The sequence below is a fragment of the Podarcis melisellensis genome (genome assembly GCF_964234715.1).
Source record: "Podarcis melisellensis genome assembly, chromosome: Z".
Classification (NCBI taxonomy): domain Eukaryota; kingdom Metazoa; phylum Chordata; class Lepidosauria; order Squamata; family Lacertidae; genus Podarcis; species Podarcis melisellensis.
This window is the reverse complement of record NC_138547.1, coordinates 21586978-21600937: the sequence shown is the minus strand read 5'-3', so window position 1 is coordinate 21600937 and position 13960 is coordinate 21586978. Positions and strand designations below refer to the sequence as shown.

Genomic DNA, 13960 nt, shown 5'->3' with positions numbered 1-13960 from the left:
GAAAAGGCTGCAGATCTGCCCTAGAACAGGAAAGTGCACCGAAAGATACCACAGCATCACTTGCTCTGTCAAGAGCAGGATCTTGGCTGGTGAATGTCAGACCCCAGTGGGGTCTCGAGCTGCCTGGCCACATGATTTTGGTGCTTCTGCCTTCTAAGAAAAGCCTGGAACACAAAGCATGTTCACACAAAGCGTTTGAGCCTGAATGCATGAACTATGTATCCGTCAGGGCTGGCCCACTCATAAGGCCCACTCATAAGGCAAGGTGAATCAACCGCCTCAGGTAGCAGGACCCACAGGGGCAGCAAATGCCGATCTAGATCTTTATTCTCTCCCCCCCCCTTACTCCTCATATAGATCTTCACTCACCCCTTCTTCCCTGGTGGGGAGGGGGTACCATTTTGTGGGTGATCTCAGGTGCTAAAATGTGTGGGCCAGCCCCGGTACGCATGGATGGAGAGCAAGGGTATGCACACAAGCAGGCAACCATGTCCCAAATCACACTGCCCTGTATGCTCAGGCCCCAACCACCCACAGGTTGAGTGGGAAATGCTTAAATCTGAGTAGAATTCTGCACATGATCAGGAGCCCTGACGAAGCAGTGGAAGACATTTCACTAGCATTCAAGCAAATGTGAGTAGAAGCCTCCTGTGAGTCTTCTCTGCTCCACACAGAGGTGGTTCATGAGATGTATAACGGGCATGTGTGAGGGCATGGGGGTGGGCCTGAATGGGCCTACAGTGCTGTACAGAGTTGTGGTGGAGGGTTGTTCTTAGGAGAATCCTGCCTCTGATCCCATTGGTCAGTTTTTGCAGGAATATAGCAGACTGCCTTGTAGAGTCAGGCCATTGGTCCATCTAGCCCAGTACAGTGGTGCCCCGCAAGACGAATGCCTCACAAGATGGAAAACTCGCTAGACGAAAGGGTTTTCCGTTTTTTGAGCTGCTTCGCAAGACGATTTTCCCTATGGGCTTGCTTCACAAGACAAAAACGTCTTGCAAGTTTGTTTCCTTTTTCTTAACACCATTAATACAGTTGCGACTTGACTTTGAGGAGCAACTCATAGAATGCAGTGTACATAGTAGCCTTTTTCGAGGTTTTTAAAGACTTTGGTGATTTTTGAAGCTTTTCCAAAACTTCTTTTGCAGCCATTTGGTAAGTTAAGCTTTTAAAACTTTTTTTGGGGGGGTTGGATTTTGGGTTGGGGTGTTTGGAATTAAAGGACTTGGTGTTGGGGAGGGGTTTGCAAGAATCTGGAAGCTTGTGTGTTTTTTTCTGCATTTTTATGATTTTTTGTGACCATTGGGCCACTCTGCTGTTTTTTTAAAAAAATTCTGGGTTTGAATTTCTGTGTGCTGGGTGGCTGGGGGAACAGTTGGGGAGGGGTTTGCAAGAATCTGGAAGCTTGTGTTTTTTCCTGCATTTTTATGATTTTTTGTGACCATTGGGCCACTCTGCTGTTTTTTAAAAAAAATTCTGGGTTTGAATTTCTGTGTGCTGGGTGGCTGGGGGAACAGTTGGGGAGGGGTTTGCAAGAATCTGGAAGCTTGTGTTTTTTCCTGCATTTTTATGATTTTCTGTGACCATTGGGCCACTCTGCTGTTTTTTTAAAAAAAATTCTGGGTTTGAATTTTGAAATGCTCTTTACAGTATGTGTGACTTTAAAGAGCACTTAATAAACTCTTGTTGTACCAAATTTGGCTTTGTTTGGACTTTTTTTGACCATAGGAACGTTTGGACTTTTTTTGACCATAGGAACGCAAAAATTTTCAATGCATTCCTATGGGATTTCGTGCTTCGCAAGACGAAAAATTCGCTAGACGAAAAAATTCGCGGAACTAATTAATTTCGTCTTGCGATGCACCACTGTATTGTCTTCAATGGGTGGCAATAACTCTTCAGGATTTCAGGCAGGGGTCAGGTGCCAAGAATTGAACTTGGGAGTGTTTGCATGCAAAGAAGATTCTATGCAGCTGAGCTGAGTCAAGATATGAGAATCAGACCTCCTAAAAACAGAAAGAGCTAGAAAACAGAATTGACTCAGAAGTGTCCATAGGAAGCAAGGCATGATCTCCAGGGGTCTCAGGTTTGGGCCTAACTAAAAGTGATTAAGGAAATTATGACATATTTTCCTTTTTCAAAAAGCAGCTTTAGAGCCCCCCAGTTTGGATCAGGTTTATAGCATAGGGGAGGGGGATTAACCCTTTTGCTCTGGCACTGATTCCTCTCTATCAGCAACTACACCATCACCAGCAATTTGTTATTGGCCACTAAGGTGGAAACGTACTCATGTCTCTAGGTTTGGCCCTAACCAATAAGTAACTACATTAAAATAATGTTTTAGATCCACATTCTATGGAAGGGCCACTGAGATGAAGTCTTCTCTAGAACCCACGTGATCCCAAATTTGATTTATCATTCAGTCATATTAATTTTGATTTCAGCAACAAGCAAGCAGGATCCAAATGCTATAAATCATGGAGAGAGAAGTCATACCAGCATTTATCTGCTAAATAAAATACCAAGATTAATAAATCACATGTTGTTGTTTTAATTTCTGGGAGGGGGAAGGGGACTGCTTCTAATACAATACGCAATTCCACTGGGACTGTCCCTGCCAAATCAAATACATGTATGAAGCTGGGAAATATTCTGCCTGCCAGACCCCCAGTCCAAAAGAGCTTTATAGAAGTAGAAATACGAAGGAGGAGGAAGAACATTTGCCCTCTCTCCCCAGCTCCCCAAACCAGGGGATGTTAGGCATCTGAAAACAGGATGTTCTCTTCCCAATGATCTTCACCACAAAAATGAGAAATAACAGTATTGAATAATGAGAACTGACTTGATGTATTCCACAGAGAGAAGAGGGGGGAAAGTCAATGAGCTCAATGTCTCGCACTTGCAGAGAGGTTACCATGCACTCTGCACTAGCTCAGTGGACCGACTGCTTTAGAAAGTAAAAACCCACGTCTGGACCAGTTGCCAGCATTTTTCATGCAAAAAGCAGAATGGGGGTTGGTTGTCAGGATTTAATTCTCCCCTCTCCAAGGATTTGATTTCTTTTAAGTAAAATATATGTTATTATTTAATAACAGCAGCAGCAACTGAGAAGTGATCCAAAGGCCATCTGTTCTAACTCCTTCTGCCCCCTTTGCAGCATTAACTGGCATTGATACGTTATGTTGCTACTTGTAATGTTCTCAAAAAATAAGGAAATAACATCAGAAGTGCATATTATAGTAGCGGAAAGATATAAGCACCAAGTATGTATCAGAGGATTGCCAGAGCATGTGCCATCAGGACGCAACATCATCCAAGCTGGAAGTCAGGCCATTCGTTATTCAATCTAGAAATCCCCAACATTACTTTCTCATGCATGCACTTCTGGGTTGGGGCAACATGTTTAAACGTTTTGAAATGCTTTAAATGGTACTAATTTTGGTTCCTCTGTTTTGTTTTTGTCGGGTTGATGTTGGTTAAATGTTAGTTGGGGTTGGCAGTTATTTTAATTTGTGTATACAGTGGTACCTTGGGTTAAGTACTTAATTCGTTCTGGAGGTCCGTACTTAACCTGAAACTGTTCTTAACCTGAAGCACCACTTTAGCTAATGGGGCCTCCTGCTGCTGCTGTGCTGCTGGAGCACGATTTCTGTTCTCATCCTGAAGCAAAGTTCTTAACCTGAAGCTCTATTTCTGGGTTAGCAGAGTCTGTAACCTGAAGCGTATGTAACCCGAGGTACCACTGTAACTGTAAACTGTTTATTATTGTTATTGTTGTTGTTGGTTTCTATTGATTTATTGGTTTTTTTGTTGCTCATATAGGATATTTTGTTTCTTAATGTTTGATGCTTTGTTGTATTTTTATATACAGTCGTAGCTTGGAAGTTGAATGGAATCCGTTCCGGAAGTCTGTCCGACTTCCAAAATGTTCGGAAACCAAAGCACGGCTTCCGATTGGCTGCAGGAAGCTCCTACAGCCAAATGGAAGCTGCAGAAGTCCCATCGGACGTTTGGGTTCCAAAGAATGTTTGCAAACCAGAACACTCACCTCCAGGTTTGCGGCGTGAGGGAGCCAAAACGTCTAAGTACCAAGGCGTTCAGGATCCAAGGTACGACTGTATGTTGTAAGCCACCCAGAGTGGCTGGGGAAACCCAGCAAGATGGACAGGATATAATTTTTAAAATATTATTATTATTATTATGTTCACTCATGGGACACTATTGAAAAATGCAGTGCATGTGTGTGAACCAAGTAGGAGCCAGATGACATGTTCAGCTTGTTGTTTACTAAGATTCCTAGATCCTCTGAAAAATGTTGAGCTCTTTGCTTCAGGATGTTAAGAAAAATGTTAAGAACTTTGCTTCAGGATGAGAACAGAAATTGTGTGGTGGCAGCAGGAGGCCCCATTAGCTAAAGTAGTACCTCAGGTTAAGAAAAGTTTCAGGTTAAGAACGGACCTCCAGAACAAATTAAGTTCTTAACCCGAGGCACCACTGTACTCTTGATGAGGCTGGACACTGAACAATATGGGAAGAGACATAGTGTTGTATCTCCAAAAGGTTGGCATATTGCACTTTAAAAAATAAAATAAAAATTGATAACTGACAGCTGCTGGGTGACCTTGGGCCAGTCACACTTCTTTGAAGTCTCTCAGCCCCACTCACCTCACAGAGTGTTTGTTGTGGGGGAGGAAGGGAAAGGAGATTGTTAGCTGCTTTGAGACTCCTGAAGGGGAGTGAAAGGTGGGATATCAAATCCAAACTCTTCTTCTTCTTCTTTTTCTTCTTCTTCTTCTTCTATTCTGTGAAGGGCAGGCTATTTATGTTTGCATAAATAAATTAAATTAAGTGCCCTAATTTTTCATACTCTAGGCCACATCCACAATGTGCATTTAAAGCACTACGATAACTTTCAACAGCCATGGCTTCCCCCAAACGATTCTGGGAAATGAGAGTTTACTAGGAGAGCTCTTTTCCTCCTTCAGCGCTACAGTTTGCAGAGTTGCCTGTGAAGAGCGATTGACTGCTAAACCACTCTGTAGCTCTGTGAGGGGAACACAGGACTCTTAGTACACTTAACAAACTACATTTCCCAGCATTCTTTGAGGAGAGCCATGACAGTTTAAAGTGGTATCAGAGTGCTTTAAATGTATGATATGAATGTGGCCTTACTCAGCATCCAGCCTGATGGACCTCATAAGCTTGCTCACAACTTTGTAACACTTTGGTCGGTCCTAATAAAGGTGTTTAAAAAACAAATAAATACACCCAGCTGCTGCCACCCTTGACTGCAACTAGAGATGGCTTTGATAGTGCAATGAATCAAATAGTAGCCCCACACACACATGCACCCTACAGGCCCACACACCTTTCCACATGGCTGCTCTCTCACCCACACAGATTAGTCAAAAGACGCTGGCCCTTGCCAAGCCTAACAGATTAGAACAAATCTGACATTTTTAGGCTAAACCATTTAGAAGATATGACAGGCCAGAAAACATTCAATGCAAGAAGAGGGAAATGCTCAGAAGGTGAGATCATTTCTGTCTCCTCAAAGACTCCTCTGATTTGCCTCAAACTTTCTATCGGGTAGAATTGGTACTGTTCAGGCCACATTTAAAAACACAGGCATACAACCATTGTCAAGCTGACAAATGGAGATAGATCTCAGATGTAGCTACAAAGACACAATTGTCTCCTGTTTTATATTATAAACCAAAATAGGCAATACTGAGTAACCAAGCCCCCCACCAGCCTTTCCTTCCTTTTGCTGCACTTTTGCCCACTGGCTGGAACCTAATGATCTCCCTATCACCTTTATCTTCAAAGCACACCTTGAGAAAGAGAAAAATCTAGAACTGCCCATTAGTCTTTATGGGATCCAACCAGTGATGCAAGTTGTGAAAGATTTCCTGTTTACCAAATTTATGAGCTAAAACTCCACAGCTTTATCACACGTCCCTGGAGTGAAATTAATGCCCCGCTGCTTTCCCAGGAAAAACCACCCTTGAACGCTCAATCGGAGCAAACAGAAATCTGTGTTTTCCTCAGAGTGCCCAATTTATCTTGAAATAGTGGGTTTTCCATTGGGAAGGAGCTACACAAGGAGGAAACCACTCAGACCAGTGCCTAGGAAGCATGGGTTAAGCAGGCACAGTGCAAGCTGAAATGTGGGCGAGCCTTGAGTTACTGTTGTATTTATTTCAACCAGAGGAGAGGAATGGAACTTGTGAGATTTTCCGCCTCGTGTGCCAGAATAACATGGCAGCAAAATTTGTATGGTATAGTTTACATATATGCATTGTTTCATAATCTGTATTTATGTTTGCTTTATCATACTCTCAACCTAACTTTTAGGATGCTTTAAAACTGTTTTTAATAGGATTATTATTATTATTATTATTATTATTATTATTATTGATGTGCTTGTTACCCTGGTCTCCTTTGGAGGGCATGCAGGATATAAATTTAATAAAGAAAGAAATCCCAATTTCATCCATATACAGGGGGAAATTATCAACCATTTCTAATCTTCCTATGCACATAATTCTGCCTTCTCTAGATTTGATGCATTAATTTTAGGCTACTAATGATATCTCAACATTCATGATAGCCACTAACTTAGGTGGTTTTAAAAGAGGCTTAGAACATTAATGGGAAGGACCAAAGCTCAGTGTTAGAGCACTACTGTGTATTCAGGTTCAGTCTCCAGCATCTCCTGGTAGGGTACTGAATGTCCCCTGCTTGAAACTCCGGAAAGCTGCTGCCAGTCAGTGTAGACAATACTGAGTTAGATGGAGCAAAGGTCTAGCTCAGTATAAGGCAGCTTCCTATATTCCTAGTCATGATAGCTATATGGAACTCCTAGGATAAGAAACTGTTGCTTTATATCAGTCGCCGGGCAGCAACAGCAAAAAAGTGATATGGCCTTCAAGGCCTGCTGATGAGTTTTCCAGAGGAATCTTCTGGCCCATTTTGGAAGTGGACTGGTTGCATCTTTTGACTGATCCAGCAAGGCTCTTTATAGAGCTTGCTTCCAATTAAGTATTTTGGAATCAAATTCTGAACTGCTTGTCAAACCAATTCCAAAGTGGGCCAGACTGAAACAGTATAACCTACTCAGATCTCCAGTTGTCATGTTTTGACCTAACACATCCAAAGGATGCCTAGTATAAAATGGGAAGTGAAATTGTTCCACAGAGCTTAAGATCTATTTTGATGCAGCACATTGATTCCAAACCTTTCATAAGGGTACCCCACAAAAAGATTTTCTTTTTCAAGATGTGTCACTCTTACAGCTGTGTTCCATTGTCCTCACAGTTAGTAGCTGCCAACTCATTGCTGTTTGGGGGAATAGTAACTAGGAAGGGGTCCTAGACTGGGAGCAAATAACCAATAAGAATATGTGACCTGCTGGTCATGCATAGGAAAGGTGGGCTGGGGGCAGGAATCAATAACCTCTGTTTGGGGGGGGTGTTATAAGGTGCCTGCAGAAAAGCAAGAAACACCTAATGGGTCCTTCCCTCTCATCTTGATAAGAAGCAAGAACTGTCCAAATGCTCTCTTCAAATCCAGTGAAGACCATCACTGTTACTCAAGCTCCCATTGCCTTCAACAGCTGGTGGATGAAAATATTCACATTAATTTTACAGTGAGTGCGCAAAGATCAAACTAAGATAGTGAGAATGACCAAGCTGCTTCTGTATTTTAATTGGCAGAGCCAAAGAAAGAATTTTTAGAATATTCAGTTCAAAGTATGCATATCCTTGTAAACAAGAAACCACATCTTCCCAATGCCAGAAATGTAAGCATTTATTTAGCAGCTGCTTACTATCTCCCTCCCCCCCCCCCCGCATATTTTGGAAGATGGACATTCATAACCCTTATAATGAACAATGAATAATATTCTGCAGAGCAGTAAGATATCAGATAACTGGAAGGAGGCCAACATTACTCTTATACCTAAAGAGGGCCAATATTTTACCTTAGTAAAAAAAATGCCATCTGATCTCATTATTGAATAACGACTATAAGGTATTTACAATGGTTTTGTCAGAAAGATTTTTTAAAAATCTACAATACTTTATTCATTATGGCCACAGTGGATTGTTACCTAAAAAACAGTTAAGTGACAATGTCAGAAATGTGTTAAATATCTTGGAATATTTGAACTGTGACAATGAGAAATGTGCTGCACTGATGTCTCTTGATGCAGAAAAAAGGTTTTGACAAATATGAACTGGGTATTTTTCTTGAGAGTTTCACAAGAAATGAATTTTGGATATAATATTTTTAAAAGGATAAAATCACCACAGACAGCTCATATAATTGTTAATGGAGAACTAACAAAACCCTGTGGGATACAGAAGGGGACCAGGCAAGGGTGTCCATTGTCCCCATTGCTTTTCATCTTGGTTTTGGAAGTTTTGCTTAGAGAATTAAGAGGATAAAGATAAAAGAGGAAGATTATAAGCTACAGGCATTCCCTGATGATCTCATCAGGAAATGGTGCCCACCTAGGCTCCTCCACCAATTGTGCACCACTAGGACTGGTAGAATCTGATTTTTTGATATCAGCCCTACAAGTGCCTAAACACATCTCCAATGCTACCTTGAAACCGGATTCACAAGAATTGAGGCCAGAGTGTGGCTTGCCACACTTAATTACTGGCTTAGACTATCCTCCTTCCCACATGGCCTTGCTCCCCTAACTATTAAGGATGATTTCCAAACGACATGGCAACAGGCAGTGATAAACATAACAACTCTAGGCCTCACCCCACAGATTCTACTTGACATGGGCTATGAACAAGCTAAAAGAATAATTAAACAGTGCGTGGAAGAGACAGAACGCCAAGCAGATCTAGCCAGGTCCCTGAAAATCCTAATTAGTGAAACCAGGAGATACCTCATCTCCCAAATGTCATATATTCCAAAACAGTGAAGGGCTTTCACTATGGCCCATTGCCAGGTCCTCCCTTCAGCTATCCAGAAGGCCATTTTAGGAAGACACCGTACGAGGAAAGGAAATGCCCATGTGGCTCTGGGCAATGGGAAACAATTGAACATGCACTTTTTCACTGTCAATACTGTACAGACACACAAGCTAGGTTCATCCTGCCTATACTACACAAATTCCCAGCACGTACAGAACAACTCTGTATCTCCCCACTACTCCAAGGTGTCACATTCTCAGTTGCTAGATTTTGCAGTGCCATGATGGGCATCTGTTGAAGGATGGTTTGTGGCACAAACCATGCCTAAACTGAAGACCCATAATGCAAGACCTGTGCTGCTTCATGTTCCCTTCCTTACAGTCACTTTTAACTGTTTGTCTTTTGTTGCTATCTGTTTTAGGTTTATGCGAGTTATAAACACTTTTAACTATTAGCTTTTATCCCTTTCTTCTTTAAGTCTTATGTGCTTTATTTTATTGACATGTTTTTATCTTATGTTGGTCTGCGACTGTAATAAAGTTTGATGATGATTTCATGATATTCCTTTACAGGGGGTGGAGACTCTTATGAATAAATTAAATTTATTTGGCATGCTAGAGGGTTTTAAGGGTAATTATCAGAAGATGAAATTGACATTTTCAAAAGAATATGACAACAGAAGATCAAAAGGCCTTAACAGAGAAAACTGGATTTCAAACTGAAAAGAAAGTAGAGTACAGTGGTACCTCGTGTTACATACGCTTTAGGTTACATACGCTTCAGGTTACAGACTCCGATAACCCAGAAATAGTACCTCAGGTTAAGAACTTTGCTTCAGGATGAGAACAGAAATCGTGCTGCGGCAGCGAGGCGGCAGCCAGAGGCCCCATTATCTAAATTGGTGCTTCAGGTTAAGAACAGTTTCAGGTTGAGAACGGACCTCTGGACCAAATGAAGTACGTAACCAGAGGTACCACTGTATTTAGGTATCTCTATGACAAATATGAATTGTATGTTTATGTTTTTTCAAAATAATTATCTTAAGACATGGACAGAAATTTAAAAAGACATGCTAAGGTGGGGAAAATTTAAATTTTCTTTAGTGGGTGGAATTTCTGTGATAAAGATGAACATATTGCCTAGAATTATGTTTCAGTTCCAAACAATACCTGTTATAACTAATGACATAGCATTCAAACAATGGCCAAAAGACTCGTACAGGTTTTTATGGCAAGGGGGAAAAACACTTGTTAAAGGATTGGGTGTATCAAATCTAAAACTGTATTTTACAGCCTGTTGTTTAAAGGAGTGGATGACACTGAGAAATATCGACAGTGGTACCTCTTCCACACATCCTGAAGCGAACGTAACCCGCGTCTGCGCGTGCGCTGATCGTGATTTGCCGCTTCCGCACATGCGCATGACATCATTTTGAGCGTCTACGCATGCAGCGAAACCCGGAAGTAACGCGTTTCGTTACTTCCGGGTTGCCGCAGAGCTCAACCCGAAAACGCTCAACCTGAAGCAACTTTAACCCAAGGTATGACTGTACTATGGAGGAATGGTCGATAAAATTATCAGACTTAGCTAAGATGGCAAAGTTAACACGTTTAGAGAAAATTCATTACTGACATTAATGAAGGATTAGAAACTTCTTAAGAACTTTTTGCATGAAAGAGAAAATGAACTTGTAATATCTGGATTTGAAGATTTAAAAAACAGCTTATAGAAAATAAAATAGCTGGATGTTAATGAGTGAATACTACATTTAGCTGCAAGACAGAGAACCAGGAGGTTTTAAAAATTATTTTTTCATTTTCTCCCCCCCCCCCCGCTTTCTATCTCTCTCGTTTTCTTTTTCTTCCTTCCTCCCTTTCTGCTTTTTTCTTTTTCATTCCCTCCTCTTTCGTTCATTTTTAGGTTAGATTTTAGAAACACCTCTTTAATTTTGGTGCATGATAAAAATATACATTGTACGGGGTATGAACTTTTGAGTATCTTTGTATAAGTATCAATAAATGTATATCTTTCTTAAAAATGAAAAGAAAAAAGAGAAATGTAAATGTTTTTGTTCTCAAGGAACATTTCTCAAAACATTACAATATTCAGAATTCATTGTACTGTCACCTTTTAAATGGGTCATTAAAAGATGTGAGCTCATCTGCTTGGAGTTTCACTGCTGAAATCAGTGTACATACATACACTTCAGGTTACATACACTTCAGGTTACATACGCTTCAGGTTACAGACTCCGCTAACCCAGAAAAAGTGCTTCAGGTCAAGAACTTTGCATCAGGATGAGAACAGAAATGGTGCTCCGGCGGCGCGGCAGCAGCAGGAGGCCCCATTAGCTAAAGTGGTGCTTCAGGTTAAGAACAGTTTCAGGTTAAGAATGGACCTCTGGTGGAAGCCTACTGGCCAAAATATTGGGAACTGTTAGAAAAAGACGGAGATAATTGGAAATTGCAGAGTATGGAGAAAATGAAGGATAAAGTGCGAGACTGGTTACACTACGCTCAGATTAAAGAAATTTTCAAAAGTGACAAGAAGTTAGGGTTCCAGGTGGAGAAATCGAAGCTGGAAACAGAATTGTTAGAACCTAAGACTAAGGTACTTTCAAGAATGTATAACTTGCTGTTGAAATGGAATACACAAGACGAAATGGTTAAGTCGGCTATGATAAAATGGGCACAGGACATTGGGCATAACATTATGTTTGAGGACTGGGAAAGGTTGTGGACCACTGGGTTGAACTTTACTGCATGTAATGCTTTGAAAGAAAATGTAATGAAAATGATATACAGATGGTACATGACCCCAGTTAAACTTGCCAAAATATACCATTTGTCTGATAACAAATGTTGGAAATGCAAAGAAAATGAAGGAACATTCTTCCACCTCTGGTGGACTTGCCCTAAAGTGAAGGCCTTCTGGGAAATGATATATAATGAGTTGAAAAAGGTATTTAAGTATACCTTCACCAAGAAACCAGAGGCCTTTCTTCTGGGCATTGTCGACCAGAAGGTGTTAAAGAAAGATAGAACATTTTTCATGTATGCAACAACAGCAGCAAGGATATTACTCGCTAAGAATTGGAAAACTCAAGATCTACCCACACTGGAAGAATGGCAGATGCAACTGATGGACTATATGCAATTGGCGGAGATGACTGGCAGAATCCGAGACCTGGGAGAAGAAAGGATTGAAGAAGATTGGAAGAAATTCAAGATTTATTTACAAAAATATTGTGATTTAGTGGAATGTTAAGAAGGATGCTTGGTTATAAATAATTGGCCATCACTAAAATAGATCAGAATTTGGTAACAAGAGAGATTAAGAGAAACAAAATTTGTAGGAGAATTTTTTTTTATTGTATTTTAATAAGTGGTTATAAATTTGGAAATAAGATGATAATTTGCTTGACAAAAAATTATTAATGATGCAAGTGGGAGCGGGAGACGTGAGGAGGTCTAAGGATGTTATGAAATTTTGTAAAAACACAGCAACAATGTTTATTATTATTGTATTTCTTTTCTAAAATTCCAATAAATATCTATAAAAAAAAAAAGAATCGACCTCTGGAACGAATTAAGTACTTAACCCGAGGTACCACTGTATATTAAGTGCTAATGATCATGTTGTGCATACAAGTAAGGTTGCCAGAACACCTAACTTTTGAACAACACACTTTATTCCTTTCCACAATGTGTTAATCCTATAGAACACAGTGTGTATTTCACATTTTTATTTATTGTTTCCATGCACATAATGGATAATGGTTGCCAATACCTTAGTCTGAGGAGGTGCCTATGTATTTAACACCTGCAGGGGGAGAAGAAGCTGCTCAATCTTAGGGGGAAGGATACCTGGTTCATCTCATTTTCAGTGGGGACTGAAAAAGATTTCTGCCTGAAAAGGTGCAGAGCTGCTGCTAGACCATGTAGACAAGTTAGATGGAACGATGGTCTCACTCAGTATGAAGCAATTTCCTATGCTCCTAATGCCAGATAAGCATACAGATAAGCATACAGTGGTACCTTGGGTTACATACGCTTCAGGTTACATATGCTTCAGGTTACAGACTCTGCTAACTCAGAAATATCTCAGGTTAAGAACTTTGCTTCAGGATGAGAACAGAAATTGTGCTCCAGCGGCGCAGCGGCAGCGGGAGGCCCCATTAGCTAAAGTGGTGCTTCAGGTTAAGAACTGTTTCAGGTTAAGAACAGACCTCCGGAACGAATTAAGTACTTAACCCGAGGTACCACTGTATTGAAATTTGCGGCAATGTGACTGCAAGGCCATATTGCACCATACATTAATCTTGCTAGAAATATAGGAGTTGGGTTGTGTGTGTTTTTAAATCAATTATTTGTTCCAAATCTTTCAAACAGGCTTAAAAACAGCCAGCCAGTATAACTCAGGAACAAGGATCAAGCTTGCTAAGAAAAACGTTTTATCAGATGAATTTCTGACTATTGGGTATCCAAGGCTAAGGGCAGTGACAGTTATTCCTAGGAAAAGAAAAGCTGTCAACCCTATGAAGCTTTTTAACACCAGTGCGGTATAGTGGCTAGAGTGTCAGACCATACCGGGATTCTAGTCCCCATTTAGCCATGAAGCTCACTGGGATTTTAAAGTTAATTTCCGCATTGCACAGGGTTGGATTAGATGATCCACTGTGCTGCCACAGGTCATTGTGTCTGGCTGTTAACCAGAAGGTTGGTGGTTCAAGCCCACCCAGAGATGCTTGTGGAGGGCATACCCTCCAACATTCCTCATATGAAAATGTCCCTGTTTCCCTTGACAAACTGTAGCTCCCAGAATTCTTTTGAGGGAAGCCATGACTGTTTAAAGTAGCATACCCTCCAACATTCCTCATATGAAAATATCCCTGTTTTCCACTGATGAATGTTGGAGGGTATGCTACTTTAAACAGTCATGGCTTCCCTCAAAAGAATTCTGGGAGCTACAGTTTGTCAAGGGTGCTAAGAGCTGTGTGGAGATCCCTAATTCCCTCACATAGC

The 13960-nt window shown here is 40.8% G+C and overlaps 1 protein-coding gene and 1 long non-coding RNA gene across 2 annotated transcripts in view; one reads left to right on the top strand and one right to left on the bottom strand.

Annotated features, from left to right (window-relative positions):
• LOC309362329 overlaps positions 1 to 1696 on the top strand; it is a 368586-nt gene extending 366890 nt beyond the window's left edge. Inside the window, exon 2 of the long non-coding RNA XR_014164916.1 lies at positions 872 to 1696. This is a non-coding gene — a long non-coding RNA (uncharacterized lncRNA). The remainder of the gene's footprint in view (positions 1 to 871) is intronic.
• The window catches only part of LOC309362274 (uncharacterized protein), a 45382-nt gene that overhangs the window by 8667 nt on the left and 22755 nt on the right, over positions 1 to 13960 (bottom strand). The window lies entirely within an intron of this gene.